The sequence below is a fragment of the Nerophis ophidion genome, linkage group LG19, assembly GCF_033978795.1.
Source record: "Nerophis ophidion isolate RoL-2023_Sa linkage group LG19, RoL_Noph_v1.0, whole genome shotgun sequence".
Lineage (NCBI taxonomy): Eukaryota > Metazoa > Chordata > Actinopteri > Syngnathiformes > Syngnathidae > Nerophis > Nerophis ophidion.
In genome coordinates, this window is record NC_084629.1 from 34,088,905 (window position 1) to 34,106,390 (window position 17,486).

The following is a 17,486-nucleotide window of genomic DNA, read 5'->3' on the forward strand; positions in this document are numbered from 1 at the left end:
ACATATATATATATATATCTATATATATATATATAGATATAGATATATACATATGTATATATATATATATATATATATATATATATATATATATATATATATATATATTTATATATATATATATATATATATATATATATATATATGTATATATCTATATATTTATATATAGATATTGATAGATATATATATATATATATATATATATATATGTATATATCTATATATATATATATATATATATAGATGTATACATATATATATATATACCATTTTTTTTCAGTTTTTATGCATTGTAACTCGTACATAAACACTAGCAAATTTCCGCTACCAAAGGAGGTAACGAGATTTGCTCTATTCCGCCTATAAAGGGTTTAAAAAACCTCCAAAAACAACCATAAATGTTTCAAGTATATATGTAATTTAGTAATATTCATAATAACATGTAATATTTACATATTCTGATCCTTTTATGCATGTAGCGGTGTATTGATTTCGCAGACGCATCACAGCGTTCACCTTTCCTTTAACAACAATAAAAATACTAATCACGGCAGACTTGATGAGAGACAACAAAGACTACTTTGGGAAAAATTATGATCCATAAATGTTTATTTTTTTTTAATCCTGAATATAAGCATGATGATCTACACGTTTTAAAAGCTGTGTGCTAAACACATGCAGCTTCAGTCAAACACTAAGCATCATTCAGCAGTATTGCTAAATGCTAAACAAGATATACAAACAATCAAATAATCACTTACTGTACAATGTCTGCTCTCACTGGGATAAAGACTGACGGGATGTTTATATTTTCCCCGTTACATCAGCAACTCATCATAATCCTCATAAAATGCACGTCTTTTCGTGTCTTTCTCACCATTTCCGTGTTTAAGTTGGATGACAAAGTTGACCAAATTTTGGGTTTCTGTCCACAACCTTCTAATATCCAGGCAAGATACATGATTTATCATATAGAATTAACGTTGACCAACTCATGTAGCAGTATAAGCTATTTAGGGCTCTCTTTTAGCGCTCATAATAACAATATCGCTAATACTTGTTAAAATGCAGCTCAAAACAGGAGTATTGGTGTCAGATTCAAACACTGATGACATCTATTAAACAAGACTAGAAGCAAGGAATTAAACAGAGACAGAAATAAATACATTCCTCTCAATTGAGGAGAGACGTCTGGACTGTATTCTTTGTACAGTCTCACTACGCTCTGGCGAAAGATTGTACGCCTCCTCTTTTATTTGGACTTTCCCTGATTACACGGCAACAGCTGTTTCTAAGGAACGGAGGTCGTAAACTGCTATCACCTTTGATTACAACAGTTCAAAGAAAAGGTTGTAAAACAGTTCAAAGAAGAGCTCCCTGGAGGGGAGTCTGGTGCTGCTTCCTCTTTGCTTTGTAGATATCGGGTCAAGACGATATATTTCTGTTGATTACAATACATGAAAGAAACATAACACCTTCATGTTGCTTCGCATCCTACACAGTGGAGTTTTACAAGCCTTCTGCTTGGTAGGCTTAAAGTCGTCTTTGTCTGCTCGCCGGGACATCATTGAAACACGTTTTGTGATCACTTAGATACAATTATTCTGACAATTGTTGGTGCTTTTTTTTAGATGTTTTTAGAGTGTTCATGGGCGCAATACCATCCATCCATCATCTTCCGCTTATCCGAGGTCGGGTCGCGGGGGCAACAGCCTAAGCAGGGAAACCCAGACTTCCCTCTCCCCAGCCACTTCGTCTAGCTCTTCCCGGGGGATCCCGAGGCGTTCCCAGGCCAGCCGGGAGACATAGTCTTCCCAACGTGTCCTGGGTCTTCCCCGTGGCCTCCTACCGGTTGGACGTGCCCTAAACACCTCCCTAGGGAGGCGTTCGGGAGGCATCCTGACCAGATGCCCGAACCACCTCATCTGGCTCCTCTCGATGTGGAGGAGCAGCGGCTTTACTTTGAGTCCCTCCCGGATGGCAGAGCTTCTCACCCTATCTCTAAGGGAGAGCCCCGCCACACAGCGGAGGAAACTCATTTCGGCCACTTGTACCCGTGATCTTATCCTTTCGGTCATGACCCAAAGCTCATGATCATAGGTGAGGATGGGAACGTAGATTGACCGGTAAATTGAGAGCTTTGCCTTCCGGCTCAGCTCCTTCTTCACCACAACGGATCGGTACAACGTCCGCATTACTGAAGACGCCGCACCGATCCGCCTGTCGATCTCACGATACACTCTTCCCTCACTCGTGAACAAGACTCCTAGGTATTTGAACTCCTCCACTTGGGGCAGGGTCTCCTCCCCAACCCGGAGATTGCATTCCACCCTTTTCCGGGCGAGAACCATGGACTCGGACTTGGAGGCGCTGATTCTCATTCCGGTCGCTTCACACTCGGCTGCGAACCGATCCAGCGAGAGCTGAAGATCCCGGTCAGATGAAGCCATCAGGACCACATCATCTGTAAAAAGCAGAGACCTAATCCTGCGGTTACCAAACCGGAACCCCTCAACGCCTTGACTGCGCCTAGAAATTCTGTCCATAAAAGTTATGAACAGAATCGGTGACAAAGGACAGCCTTGGCGGAGTCCAACCCTCACTGGAAATGTGTTCGACTTACTGCCGGCAATGCGGACCAAGCTCTGGCACTGATCGTACAGGGAACGGACCGCCACAATAAGACAGTCCGATACCCCATACGCTCTGAGCACTCCCCACAGGACTTCCCGAGGGACACGGTCGAATGCCTTCTCCAAGTCCACAAAGCACATGTAGACTGGTTGGGCAAACTCCCATGCACCCTCAAGAACCCTGCCGAGAGTATAGAGCTGGTCCACAGTTCCACGACCAGGACGAAAACCACACTGTTCCTCCTGAATCCGAGGTTTGACTATCCGACGTAGCCTCCTCTCCAGTACACCTGAATAAACCTTACCGGGAAGGCTGAGGAGTGTGATCACACGATAGTTGGAACACACCCTCCGGTCCCCCTTCTTAAAGAGAGGAACCACCACCCCGGTCTGCCTATCCAGAGGTACCGCCCCCGATGTCCACGCGATGCTGCAAAGTCTTGTCAACCAAGACTTTGCAGGCGCAATAGTGTACTCCTATTAGCTGACGGTTAGCCACCTCTTACTTTCCGTATTTTATGAGTTAGAATGCCTAAAAATGAAAAAAATATGCTCTTGCATAAGGATTGTGAAAGATAGGCAAAATGCCCAAAACGTTTCCCCTTTAATGAAGTACTGTGCACACTAGAGCAGGTGTTGCCGAAAAACAAAATGTTGAACTAACAGCTAAAACATAAGGAAATGAAAAACATGTAGGAAAATGTGCAAACCTGTTTGTTACGCTAACCACTGACAACCACGTATTCAACTCATTAGGCTGCATTTTGTGGCTTAACATAAAAGTGGTTGCGTGTGAGGCATTACAAGCCACAAAATGCAACGGGTCCATCAGACCCACAAACGCTGGCTGAGTAACAGCAATATGAAGGTTGCACGGAAAATTGATCTGCCAGTTTCTGCATCCCACAGGGATTCTTCTTTGCACCTGCGGTTCCTACACAAGGTCGGAACATTGTTTGTCAACACTGTCTGCTCTCTTTTTCTCGCACATTTGACCCTCTGATGTTCTGTGTACCTACTAGAGATCCGCGGTTTGCGGTCTCATCCGCCGAGTCATTGGATAAACCGTGGGTCGGGTGGTTGACATGACAAAAAAATAGATTTTATTTAGATTCGGGCGGGTGGCGGTTGAACCATCCGGAAATATTTGATATGTATGGTTCTGTGATCGGTATCCTTTGCCTTTCACAGTGCCATTTAAGACCCGTGTCATAAAGCGAAAAAGACAATAAGAGAGGCTATTATTCTCCTGAATGACTGCCAGCAGTCACCCAGATAAGAAGTATTCAGGCATGCTATGAAGCCATTGGCTTTGTCGCCTTCTACAACATGTATGATCTACTTGTCAGTCCGGCATCATGTTGTGTGTGGCTTCCGCGGCAACACGCACACGACTGCAAGGCATACTGGGTGACAGAGTACACTAATGGTTGTGATATAAACCATTTTAACGCTCTTAGTATTATGCGCCATGCTGTGAAGCCACACCCAACAAGATTGACAAACACATTTTGGGAGAACATCCTCACAGTAACACAACATAAATGCAACACAACAAATACCCAGAATCCTTTGTATTCATGACAAACCCTGACTATTTTATACACCCGCTAGCAGCAACCCCCCCCCCCCCCCTCCCCCCCGTGCGTCGGTAAGGTGGCCGGGGTTGGGGGCGCGGGGGTGTAAAATATATTCAGGAAGTATCACGGATACAAAGGATTATGGGTATTTGTTGTGTTGCGTTTATGTTGTGTTACTGTGAGGATGTTCTCCCAAAATGTGTTTGTCAATCTTGTCGGGTGTGGCTTCACAGCGTGGCGCATATTAGTAAGTGTTAAAGTTGTTTATATCACAACCATAAGTGTACTCTGTATCACCCAGTATGCCTTTCAATCTTGTACGTGTGATTGCGGAAGCTGCACACAACATGTTGCCGGACCAACAATTGCTTCGTACATGTTGTTGAAGGTGTCTAAGGCAATGGCTTCACAGCACGCCCATATTCTTGTCGTCAGGATGAACGCTATTGGATAGTCGCGGGAACGTTAGCGGCTCCAATTGTCATCATTACTCTGTGAAACAGGTTTAAATAGCTCTGTGAGTGGTAAAGGCGGCCAACCTCTGATGTATGTTAGCGGGCGGGTTTGGTCCTGATAAAATGTTGGTTTGGGTGGACGGTGGGTGGATGATGACTTTGGTGATGCGGATGCGGATGATATAATTGCCTATCCGCGCATCTCTAGTACCTACACTCTGTCTTCCTCCTTTCCAGGCCTGCAGTGTGTGTGTGTGTGTGTGTGTGTGTGTGTGTGTCCAGAGAACTCGGACATCTTAGATATGTGTAGGGTTGGTGTATGGTGTGTGGTCATTAAATATGTATTCTGATATATGTTCTTCCCAGAAAATGAGCCAAAGTCGGTATGTCCCGGTTTGAAAAAATAATTAATTGTATCATTTTTCTTTTAATAAAAAATGAAAACGGGTCACAAGGGTTAAGTTATATCACGTTACATGATATTTTAAAGCTGCATTTGTTCCGATGACACAAAAAACAGCGTGATCACTAATCAAACCTTGTCAATGTGTCTAAAGCAGTGGTTCTTAACCTGGGTTCGATCGGACCCTAAGGGTTCGGCGAGTCAGGCTCAGGGGTTCGGCGGAGGTCATCGTGTAAATAAAAACTTTTCCCTATCGGCGTATTACGGATACGGCAACAGCAGAAGTCAGACTGATTTGCAGGTGTGCAATTTGTTGTGAGTTCATGCACTGAGTTGGTTTTGTTCTTTGAACAAGGTGATGTTCATGCACGGTTCATTTTGTGCACCAGTAAAAAAAACATGGTAACACTTTAGTATGGGGAACATATTCGACATTAATCAGTTGCTTATTAACATGCAAATTAGTAACATATTGGCTCTTATTAATTAATTATTAATGCCTTACTCGCCATGGACTTATTATAACCCTAACCCTAACCAGAACCCTAACCAATTAACTCTAAATCAAGTCTTTATCACTTTGAATATGTCCCCCGAGTGTTCAAAAAACTCTAAATTAAGTCTTTGTTACTTAGAATATGGTCCCCATACTAAAGTCTACAAAAAAACATATAACTTTGTCTTGAATTTTAAAAAAAAAAGGAGGGTTCGGTGAATGCGCATATGAAACTGCTGGGGTTTGGTACCTCCAACAAGGTTAAGAACCACTGGTCTGAAGTATATTTGTTTGAGGAGGTCTGGACCACAAATGCACGAACTCAAGCATTCGCAGTTGATCTCATTTCGAAAAGAAAAGTGAGAAAGATCCAACTTTTTTATCAGCCAGTGATGATGCAATGCAGATGAAAGGACTCATTACCACGCACGCTCACCCTGGCACACGCACTTGGAGAGCGACCCAGTTTGCACGTGTCTTCCACACCTACTTTGTGGGCCCATGGAAGAGTTGGAACGTTAGCGTTTCTGTTTGCATCAGGATGCCTTTGATGAATACGCCGTGTTTGTTTAATTTATGCTCCGTGCGCTTTGAGGGCTTGTCTTGGCAGACAAAAGAAGATTTATAGTAGGATAGGCATGAACCATATAGATAAGTGATGCTCCGATCAGGGTTTTATACTGCCCATTCCTTACCGATTAGCCGATACCGATTTATTTACAGTGCGTGCTATTGGCAAGTCAACAATATCAACACAGTAATTTAACTTGTTTATTGTTCTATTTTATTATAAGTCAGTGTTGGCGCTAAGAATTTTCAAAATGGAGACCCCATCAAGTCATAAAAACGGGGTCCCGCGGTACATGTTTGGGGTCCCATCCATCCATCCATCCATCTTCTTCCGCTTATCCGAGGTCGGGTCGCGGGGGCAACAGCCTAAGCAGGGAAACCCAGACTTCCCTCTCCCCAGCCACTTCGTCTAGCTCTTCCCGGGGATCCCGAGGCGTTCCCAGGCCAGCCGGGAGACATAGTCTTCCCAACGTGTCCTGGGTCTTCCCCATGGCCTCCTACCGGTTGGACGTGCCCTAAACACCTACCTAGGGAGGCGTTCGGGTGGCATCCTGACCAGATGCCCGAACCACCTCATCTGGCTCCTCTCCATGTGAAGGAGCAGCGGCTTTACTTTGAGTTCCTCCCGGATAGCAGAGCTTCTCACCCTATCTCTAAGGGAGAGCCCCGCCACACGGAAACTCATTTCGGCGGCTTGTACCCGTGATCTTATCCTTTCGGTCATGACCCAAAGCTCATGACCATAGGTGAGGATGGGAACGTAGATCGACCGGTAAATTGAGAGCTTTGCCTTCCGGCTCAGCTCCTTCTTCACCACAACGGATCGGTACAACGTCCGCATTACTGAAGACGCTGCACCGATCCGCCTGCCGATCTCACGATCCACTCTTCCCCCACTCGTGAACAAGACTCCAAGGTACTTGAACTCCTCCACTTGGGGCAGGGTCTCCTCCCCAACCCGGAGATGGGATTCCACCCTTTTCCGGGCGAGAACCATGGACTCGGACTTGGAGGTGCTGATTCTCATTCCAGTCGCTTCACACTCGGCTGCGAACCGGTCCAGTGAGAGCTGAAGATCCCGGTCAGATGAAGCCATCAGGACCACATCATCTGCAAAAAGCAGAGACCTAATCCTGCGGTCACCAAACCGGAACACCTCAACGCCTGTTTGGGGTCCCACTTTTTTGTAAATGTATTTAAAACAAATGATAAATGTATGCATTATCCTGTTAACTCACATTCTATATTGTTTTGGAAAAAGGTTGCCATAAATGTTACTTACTTCATTTGTAAATAATAATAAAAAACAACATGTTTTTTTAAGCATGTTTAAATTTATTCAGTTATAAACATTCATTCACTTTATTCTTTCCTTCATGGATCTAAACTTTACTGCTGCCGCCCTGGAGGGGGAGTCTGGTCCTGCTTCCTCTTCACTTTGTAGATCTTGGGTCAAGACAATATATTTCTCTTGATTACAATACATGAAATAAACAGAACACCTTCATGTTGCTTCCCATCCTACATAGTGGAGTTTTACAAGCCTTCTGCTTGGTCGGCTTACAGACGTCTTTGTCTGCGCGCCGGGAACTCATAGAAACACAACGTTTTGTGATCACTTAGATACAATTATTCTGACAATTGTTGGTGCTTTTTTACAAACCCTGTTTCCATGTGAGTTGGGAAATTGTGTTAGATGTAAATACAAACGGAATACAATGATTTACAAAACATTTTCAACCCATATTCAGTTGAATATGCTACAAAGACAACATATTTGATGTTCAAACTGATAAACATTTTTGTTTTGTTGCGAATAATCATTAACTTTAGAATTTAATGCCAGCAACACGTGACAAAGAAGTTGGGAAAGGTGGCAAAACATACTGGTAAAGTTGAAGAATGCTCAACAAACACTTATTTGGAACATCCCACAGGTGTGCAGGCTAATTGGGCATAGGTGGGTGCCATGATTGGTTATTAAAAACAGCTTCCCAAAAAAGCTCAGTCTTTCAAAACAAAGGATGGAGCGAGGTACACCCCTTTGTCCACAACTGCGTGAGCAAATAGTCAAACAGTTTAAGAACAACCTTTCTCAAAGTGCAATTGCAAGAAATTTAGGGATTTCAACATCCATCCAACAGTCCATAATATCATCAAAAGGTTCAGAGAATCTGGAGAAATCACTCCACGTAAGTGGCATGGCCGGATACCAACATTGAATGACCGTGACCTTCCATCCCTCAGACGGCACTGTATCCAAAACCGACACCAATCTCTAAAGGATATCACCACATGGGCTTAGGTACACTTCAGAAAACCACTGTCACTCAATACAGTTGGTCGCTACATCTGTAAGTGCAAGTTAAAGCTCTACTATGCAAAGGGAAAGTCATTTATCAACAACATCCAGAAACGCTGCCGGCTTCTCTGGGCCCGAGATCATCTAAGATGGACTGATGCAAAGTGGAAAAGTGTTCTGTGGTCTGACGAGTCCACATTTCAAATTGTTTTTGGAAATATTCGACATTGTGTCACACGGACCAAAGGGGAAGCGAACCCTCCAGACTGTTATCGATGCAAAGTTCAAAAGCCAGCATCTGCGATGGTTTGGGGGTGCATTTTTGCCCAAGACATGAGTAACTTACACATTTGTGAAGGCACTATTAATGCTGAAAGGTACATACATCTTTTGGTACAACATATGCTGCCATCTAAGCGCCGTCTTTTTCATGGACGCCCCTGCTTATTTCAGCAGGACAATGCCAAGCCACATTCAGCACGTGTTACAACAGCGTTGCTTCGTAAAAAAAAGAGTGCGGGTACTTTCCTGGCCCGCCTGCAGTCCAGACCTGTCTCCCATCGAAAATACAACAGCGGAGACCCCGGACTGTTGAACGTTTGAAACTCTACATAAAACAAGAATGGGAAAGAATTCCACTTTCAAAGTTTCAACAATTTGTTTCCTCAGTTCCCAAACGTTTATTGAGTGTTGTTAAAAGAAAAGGTGATGTAACACGCCCTTTCCCAACTATTTTGGCACATGTTGCAGCCTGCAAAATAAAATAAAAAACTTTGTAGTGCATTCAATTGAATATGGGTTGAAAAGGATTTGCAAATAATTGTGTTCAGTTTATATTTAAATCTAACACAATTTCCCAACTCATATGGAAACGGGGTTTGTAGTTGTGCTCATATGTTTTGCATCATATTTTAATCAAATCTATTCAAAAATCAACTTTTTTCAACTATCTTTTTTTCCTCTAACTGTCACTTCTTTTACCAAAAACATGTTGTAACAAAATATGTTTTTCATGCTATAACTGTAAAAACTAAACTCGTGTTCTTGCATGAGCTCGAGAAAAATCGGCAGTCTCTGCGACAGGCAGCTGTGTCTTTTTTTTTTTTCCATTCCTCTTTTGATGCTTCCATCTCTCGCACATGAGCCTGGATCTTCTTGTCCAAGCCCTGTGATACATGTAGAATATTAATCCTCTACTGTGATATCACTCTTGCTGGTGTTCACCGGAGCTTTACAGTGTGTCTTTCTGCCCGAAACACACAAAGCACATTAACTAGGATGGGTACTGTATATATCTGCCTGGTGATGGAATAGCACATGAACCAATAACCCTTGCAGGGTGTGCGTCTCCTTGTTTGCTTCAAAATGCATTATGTGGTTGAACACCATGTACGCCTCGCTATATGTCATTTGAATAATTACAGGCATGTTTGCATTTAAATCCATGTAATTAAGGCAGTCCTACTACACATCGTAGGAGGAAACAGCTGCTAACCGCTAACAGCAAGCTAGCGCTCCTCAATGTAAACAAACAGGTTGGATCTACACTTGACATCCACTGTAACGATACCAAGTACAAGAACTGTATATACGTAGTGGATATTTTGTATAATAACTCGATATTTCCGATAATGGCTTTTTTGCCGATATTCTGTGTGGTGGGCGTGGCCTGCGGACCTGCAGCGAAGCGGGGTGTGGCAGAATTGGCTTCGAGATTAGCGACTGGTGCGTAGATGACACAGCTGAGAGTATTTGTCTAATCACCTGTCGCTCTGTTAAAGGCAGCAGTCGGGAAGGAGAAAGGGGGTGGTTGATGGTCGTTGTTGGTGGATGGCAGAGGAAAATTGACGGACAGATCCAAAAGACGTAGGCTGAAAAGAATCAGAAAAAAACATTTGTTTGCTCAGCTGTCATGTGTCATGTCCGTAGTGGGGGGTCTAGAGAACCCCCACATTCCGATATTGTCCAACTCTTAATTTCCGATTCCGATATCAACCAATACCGATATATACAGTTGTGGACACATTAGTATGCCTAATTCTGTTGTGATGCCCCGCTGGATGCATTAAACAATGTAACAAAGTTTTCCAAAATAAATCAACTCAAAATATGGAAAAAAGTGCCAACATGGCACTGCCATATTTATTATCAAAGTCAAATCAAACTGCATTGTTTTTTTAACATGCCTCAAAACAGCAGCTTGGAATTTGGGACATGCTCTCCCTGAGATAATCTTGATACCCACTACAACTGTGGGAAATACTATACTTTGACTTTCACAAAGTGCATTTTTTTTTTTTTAAACATGCCTCAAAACATGTGCTTCGTGGACTTGGAGAAGGCATTCGACCGTGTCCCTTGGGAAGTCCTGTGGGGAGTGCTCAGAGAGTATGGGGTATCGGACTGTCTTATTGTGGCGGTCCGCTCCCTGTACGATCAGTGCCAGAGCTTGGTCCGCATTGCCGGCAGTAAGTCGAACACGTTTCCAGTGAGGGTTGGACTCCGCCAAGGCTGTCCTTTGTCACCGATTCTGTTCATAACTTTTATGGACAGAATTTCTAGGCGCAGTCAAGGCGTTTAGGGGTTCCGGTTTGGTGACCGCAGGATTAGGTCTCTGCTTTTTGCAGATGATGTGGTCCTGATGGCTTCATCTGACCGGGATCTTCAGCTCTCACTGGATCGGTTCGCGGCCGAGTATGAAGCGACCGGAATGAGAATCAGCACCTCCAAGTCATGGTCCATGGTTCTCGCCCGGAAAAGGGTGGAATGCCATCTCCGGGTTGGGGAGGAGACCCTGCCCCAAGTGGAGGAGTTCAAGTACCTAGGAGTCTTGTTCACGAGTGAGGGAAGAGTGGATCGTGAGATCGACAGGCGGATCGGTGCGGCGTCTTCAGTAATGCGGACGTTGTACCGATCCGTTGTGGTGAAGAAGGAGCTGAGCTGGAAGGCAAAGCTCTCAATTTACCGGTCGATCTACGTTCCCATTCTCACCTATGGTCATGAGCTTTGGGTCATGACCGAAAGGATAAGATCACGGTTACAAGCGGCCGAAATGAGTTTCCTCCGCCGTGTGGCGGGGCGCTCCCTTAGAGATAGGGTGAGAAGCTCTGCCATCCGGGAGGAACTCAAAGTAAAGCCGCTGCTCCTTCACATTGAGAGGAGCCAGATGAGGTGGTTCAGGCATCTGGTCAGGATGCCACCCGAACGCCTCCCTAGGGAGGTGTTTAGGGCACGTCCAACCGGTAGGAGGCCACGGGGAAGACCCAGGACACGTTGGGAAGACTATGTCTCCCGGGTGGCCTGGGAACGCCTCGGGATCCCCCGGGAAGAGCTAGACGAAGTGGCTGGGGAGAGGGAAGTCTGGGTTTCCCTGCTTAGGCTGTTGCCCCCGCGACCCGACCTCTGATAAGCGGAAGAAAATGGATGGATGGATGGATGCCTCAAAACAACAGCTACAAAAACAATGAAGGCACAAAGCTTCAGTCCAGAGTATACTAGAGTAATAAAGTAAACAATAACATAGTCCTCCTTTAGTGCAAGGCGGCCTGGCAGACTGTATAACAGGAAATTATACACTGGGCTCCATCTGCCCTGCTCTACCGTATTTGTATGAGTAAGACGAATGTGCTGCAAGCTGGTGGTGAGTGCTTGAAGTGGCCTCGCAGTCAGCCAGAGCTTCTGAAATGCTGAGTTGAGACAAGGCACCTCCGCTCACTGCAAGCTGCAAAGTGTGCGCCATCCAAACTCCATCGTAGTTGTCCTTGACCACAACGTGGGTTTTCGCCCTGGGGTGGTTTTTGTTGTATTTTTGTTTTTTCTCGGCGGAGTCTTTAAGCGACAACTGCGTGGTATTACTTTTGTCCGGTGTTTGCTTTTAATCTATCTTCCACTTGTATTCATCGTGTATCTCCTTATGATTCTTGAAGACGTGGTAGATAAATTTGGTTGTATTAAAGCAGGGGTGTCAAACTCAAATACAGAGTGGACAAAAATTTAAAACTGAACAAAGCCGCGGGCCAAGGTTGAACAAATTAACCTTTTAATAGGGACCCAAGCAGGTTTTGCATTGAACATTGAACAAGCAAGGCTTATATACAGTAACTTTATTGTGACATGCAAAATCGAGCTTCAAATAATAATATTAATAATTAAAAAATATCAATGGCTTTTCAAATAAAATTTAAATACGAATGTAATGCCTCTTTTCTATTTTGCAGCCTTCTGAGGTAAATATCAAAATATATTGTAGCGCCCCGAAAGAGTTAGTGCTGCAAGGGATTCTGGGTATTTGTTTTGTTGTGTTTATGTTATGTTACAGTGCGGATGTTCTCCCGAAATGTGTTTGTCATTCTTGTTTGGTGTGAGTTCACAGTGTGGCGCATATTTGTAACAGTGTTAAAGTTGTTTATACGGCCACCCTCAGTGTGACCTGTAAAGCTGTTGCCCAAGTATGCCTTGCATTCAAGTGTGAGAAATTGTGGTGTTGCAGCGGCACCGCTGCTGTGTAATAACGGCGGGCCAGCTGTAATGTTAATTCGATATTGCCTCAGGGGCCAAATTAAATTACACGGAGGGCCAAATTTGGCCCACGGGCCAGAGTTTGACACCCATGGTCTAGCGGGTGACTTCATAAACTGTGCTACATATTAGCTGTAATGCTACTGTTTGTAGCAACGCTTTTGCCCCACACTTGACAAATTACGGTTGTCTGTTCGACATCTTCCCGCTTGAAGCCAAACCACCGCCAGGCGTTGGACCCCCTGCTGGTTTTCTTGGGAATTAAATATTCCTTCATTCGCACCTTCTTCCTCTCGAATTACCACTCGCACCACAGCTAACGTTACCCTTGCCGCTACCTCTCTGGTCCGCATGGGCGTAGCGTATACTTATGTGACGTATGTAAGAAGGTACGCTTGTTTTATGTCTCTGTGAGAAGAAGAGACAAAAAAGAGTGAGAAGAGCCTTTTAGTGTAATGCCCGCAGCTAAAATCAACTGCGTGAGAACGTATACTCAAATATCACGATATAGTCATTTTCAATATCACACAGAGACAAATATCGATATATCACCCAGTGTGGCGCATATTTGTAACAGTGTTAAAGTTGTTTATACGGCCACCCTCAGTGTGACCTGTAATGTTGTTGACCAAGTATGCCTTGCATTCAAGTGTGAGAAATTGCGGTGTTGCTGCTGTGTAATAACGGCGGGCCAGCTGTAATGTTAATTCGATATTGCCTCAGGGGCCAAATTAAATGGCCCGCGGGCCAGAGTTCGACACCCATGTATTAAAGGAAGATGTCTTGGTTCCTCCTCGCATAACCAACTTTTTTCAGTAATTGCAAATTGCCAGTTTTTTTTTTGCGTCAGAGATACTTTAAAATAATCCCAAACCATAGACATGGTGTCATTAGTCAGTCACCGAGCGAGCTCGCTTGTTAGCCACGGCTCCAGCACCGGCAACAACACACTATTGTTGTTTTTATGCTGCGCTCGCGGCGGTTTGACCTTTCTTGCTGCAGTCGTCGACTCCTGTGTTGTGTGTGGGAGAGGGGATGGGCTGGACTGGTAGACATATCTGCTCTGTACTTCTTCTTACGTCCATGTACCGCTCCGTACAACGGCGTTTTAAAAAGTCATTAATTTAACTTTTTGAAACCGATACCGATAATTTCCGATATTACGTTTTATAGCATTTATCGGCCGATAATATCAGCCTTTAATGTGCTTTATAATCCTATGTGCCCTAGATATGAAAAAAGATTGAAAATAGACCATTCATCGGCAGTGCGCTTTATAATCCGGTGCGCCCTATGGTCCGGAAAATACGGCATGGTTTTTGATAATCCATTGGGGTTTGCGGCTGCACTGGGAAAAAATAGGTTTTTCCATTAAAAATGATTAACTTTAAAATCGGAGCTAAAATTTTTCATTCAATTCAAATCACACGCCTGAGGGCAGCACGGTGGAACAGGGGTTGGTGCATCTGCCTCACAGTACAATGTCCTGAGTAGTCCCGAGTTCAATCCCGGACTCGGGATCTTTCTGTGTCGAGTTTGCATGTTCTCCCCGTGACTGTGTGGATTCCCTCCGGGTACTCCGGCTTCCTCCCACCTCCCAAGACATGCGTGGCAACACTAAATTGGCCCAAGTGTGTGAATGTGAGTGTGAATGCTGTCTGTCTGTGGCCCTGTGATGAGGTGGCGACTTGTCCAGGGTGTACGATGCCTCCCACCCGAATGCAGCTGAGATAGCCTCCAGCGACCCCAAAAAGGGTCAAGCGGTAGGAAAATGGATGAATGGATGCCTGATTTAGGTACCGGTACCACAATATTGATTTCGGGACAACCCAGGAACTAGGGTTGGATTTGGGGGTTAAATCACCAAAATCATTCCCGAGCGTGGCCACTTTTGCTGCTCACTGCTCTCCTCAGCTCCAAGTGGGTGGAACAAGGGAATTGGTTAAATACAAAGGGTAATTTCACAACACCTAGTGTGTGTGTGACTATCAGTGGTACTTTAACTTGACTACGACTAAACAATTCCCACATTCTGAACGTGTTCCTGGAGAGTTAATTTGTAAACACGACTTTAGTGCACAATAAGGACACACTCTGTAAAATTTGCCCAGTTCAACTATATTTTCGTTCAGAGCAAAGCAAGCCAAGAGTCGTGCGGAGCAAAGTGCAAAGCCACTTTCATGTTGGTGTTTTTAATCAAATTCTACATCTCCTGAGAGTGGAACCTGCCTGCTGGCTTCAAGAGGACTTTGAGCCTTAAACAGAATAAGGACTCCTGTGATCTGTCACAGTAAAATCTATACTTTTTACAAACAGGGCCAAATGTGTGCTGATGAAGTGGCTCTTTGCACCGCCACCTCCCCTTTGTTGACACATGACTAGAAAATTGGCCTTTGGTAAATTGTACTGCGAATGCTTTTAAAGGTGAACATTATCACAATTTCAAAAGGGTTAAAAACAATAAAAATCAGTTCCCAGTGGCTTGTTGTAGTTTTTGAAGTTTTTTTCAAAATTTTACCGATCCCGGAATATCCCTAAATAATTGAAGACATTGTCAATTTCCCTGTGACGTCACACAGAGCTGCCAATGTAAAAAAAAAATGGGAATACCACAGCAAGATATAGTGACATTAACTCGGATTCAGACTCGGATTTCAGCGACTTAAGCGATTCAACAGATTACGCATGTATTGAAACAGATGGTTGGAGTATGAAAATATTGAAGAAGAAACTGAAGCTATTGAGCGAATAGCTATTGACGGTATTCATAGCCATAGCATGGCCGAATAGCTGCGTTAGCATCGCCGGTAAAATGTGCGGACCAAACGATCAGGACTTTCGCATCTTTTGACACTGGAGCAACTTAAATCCGTCGATTGGTAAGTGTTTTTTTCGCATTAAATGTGGGTGGAAGGAAACGTAATATAGTTGCAAATGCATCTACAGGTTATCCATACATCTCCGTGCCATGTCTGCTTTAGCACCGCCGGTAAATAGCATGTTAGCATCGATTAGCATAGCATGTTAGCATCGATTAGCTGGCAGTCAACATCAACAAAACTCACCTTTGTGATTTCGTTGACTATCGTTTAAATGTGCCATGTCTGCCTTAGCATCGCCGGTCAAATGTGGAGACACTCCAGCACATTCAATGGGGGTCTGGCGGCAGACACTTTCGCATCTTCAGGCCAGTGGTGCAACTTGAATCCCTCCCTGTTAGTGTTGTTACACCCTGCGACAACACACCGTCGAGGCATGATGTCTCCAAGGTTCCAAAAAATAGTCCAAAAAACGGAAAATAACAGAGCTGAGACCCGGTGTTTGTAATGTGTTGAAAATGAAAATGGTGGGTGTATTACCTCGGCGGCGTCACATTCTGACGTCATCGCTTCCAGCGCGATAAACAGAAAGGCGTTTGATTCGCCAAAATTCACCCATTTAGAGTTCGGAAATCGGTAAAAAAAATAGATGGTCTTTTTTCTGCACCATCAAGGTATATATTGACGCTGACATGGGTCTGGTGATAATGTTCCCCTTTAAGGTCCATAAGGCGGGGATACACCCCGGACTGATCACGAATTTGTCCCCCGAGCACATTTAACCAAACGACCATTCACACTCATATTCACACCCTTTGATTGATTGATTGATTGACTGAACCTTGTATTATTAGATTGCACAGTACAGTACATATTCCGTAAAATTGCCCACTGAATGGTAACACCCGAATACGTTTTTCAACTTGTTTAAGTCGCGGTCCACGTTAATCAATTCATGGTACCGACTTAGGAGTGCGAGTGGAAACCTGAGGACAACCCTCAAAAAGAGAAGGAACACATGTAGACAGCTCAGAACCGAAATTCTAACCCAGAACCTTCTGACAAATGTGATGACTATGGGACACCAACCACTTATCTAAGCTATGTGTCCATGGTTATTCTCACGCATCCAGGTTTTCATTCAACGGTTTGTTTTAGACTTAGAAACTTACACTTCCTTGTTATTGCCATTCAAATTTGAACTTTTACGGTACAGATAAGAACAACATTTTGTTGTATTATCTCATAATAGTGCAGGATAAAAAATCAATAAGGTGCAGATAGAAGTGAATAGAATACTATACAGATAGATATATTGCATCCTCGTTTATGGATGTATGTTATATTATCTTTATATTCCAGCCACTTTCCATTTTCGGGGGGAATTGAGGGGATTATTTTGATGCGTTCAAGAGTCTTACGGCCTGAGGAAAGAAGCTGTTACAGAACCTGGAGGTTCTGCTACGGAGGCCGCGGAACCTCTTTCTAGAGTCCAGCAGTGAAAACAGTCCTTGGTGGGGATGGGAGGAGTCTCCGCAGATTTTCTGAGCCCTGGTCAGGCAGTGGCTTTTTGCAATCTCCGGAGTACTGATGATCTTTTCTGCTGTACTCACCATTCTCTGCAGAGACTTCCAGTCTGAGGCACTTTCCAGACTACGGCTTGTGGGAGATGTCATAAGCTTAATGAGGAATCTGGTCCGTCTCCAA

The 17,486-nt window shown here is 44.0% G+C and overlaps 1 protein-coding gene across 2 annotated transcripts in view; it reads left to right on the forward strand.

The window, feature by feature from the left end:
- erbb4b (erb-b2 receptor tyrosine kinase 4b) overlaps positions 1-17,486 on the forward strand; it is a 975,361-nt gene that overhangs the window by 796,686 nt on the left and 161,189 nt on the right. The gene's annotated exons all lie outside the window — the stretch shown is intronic.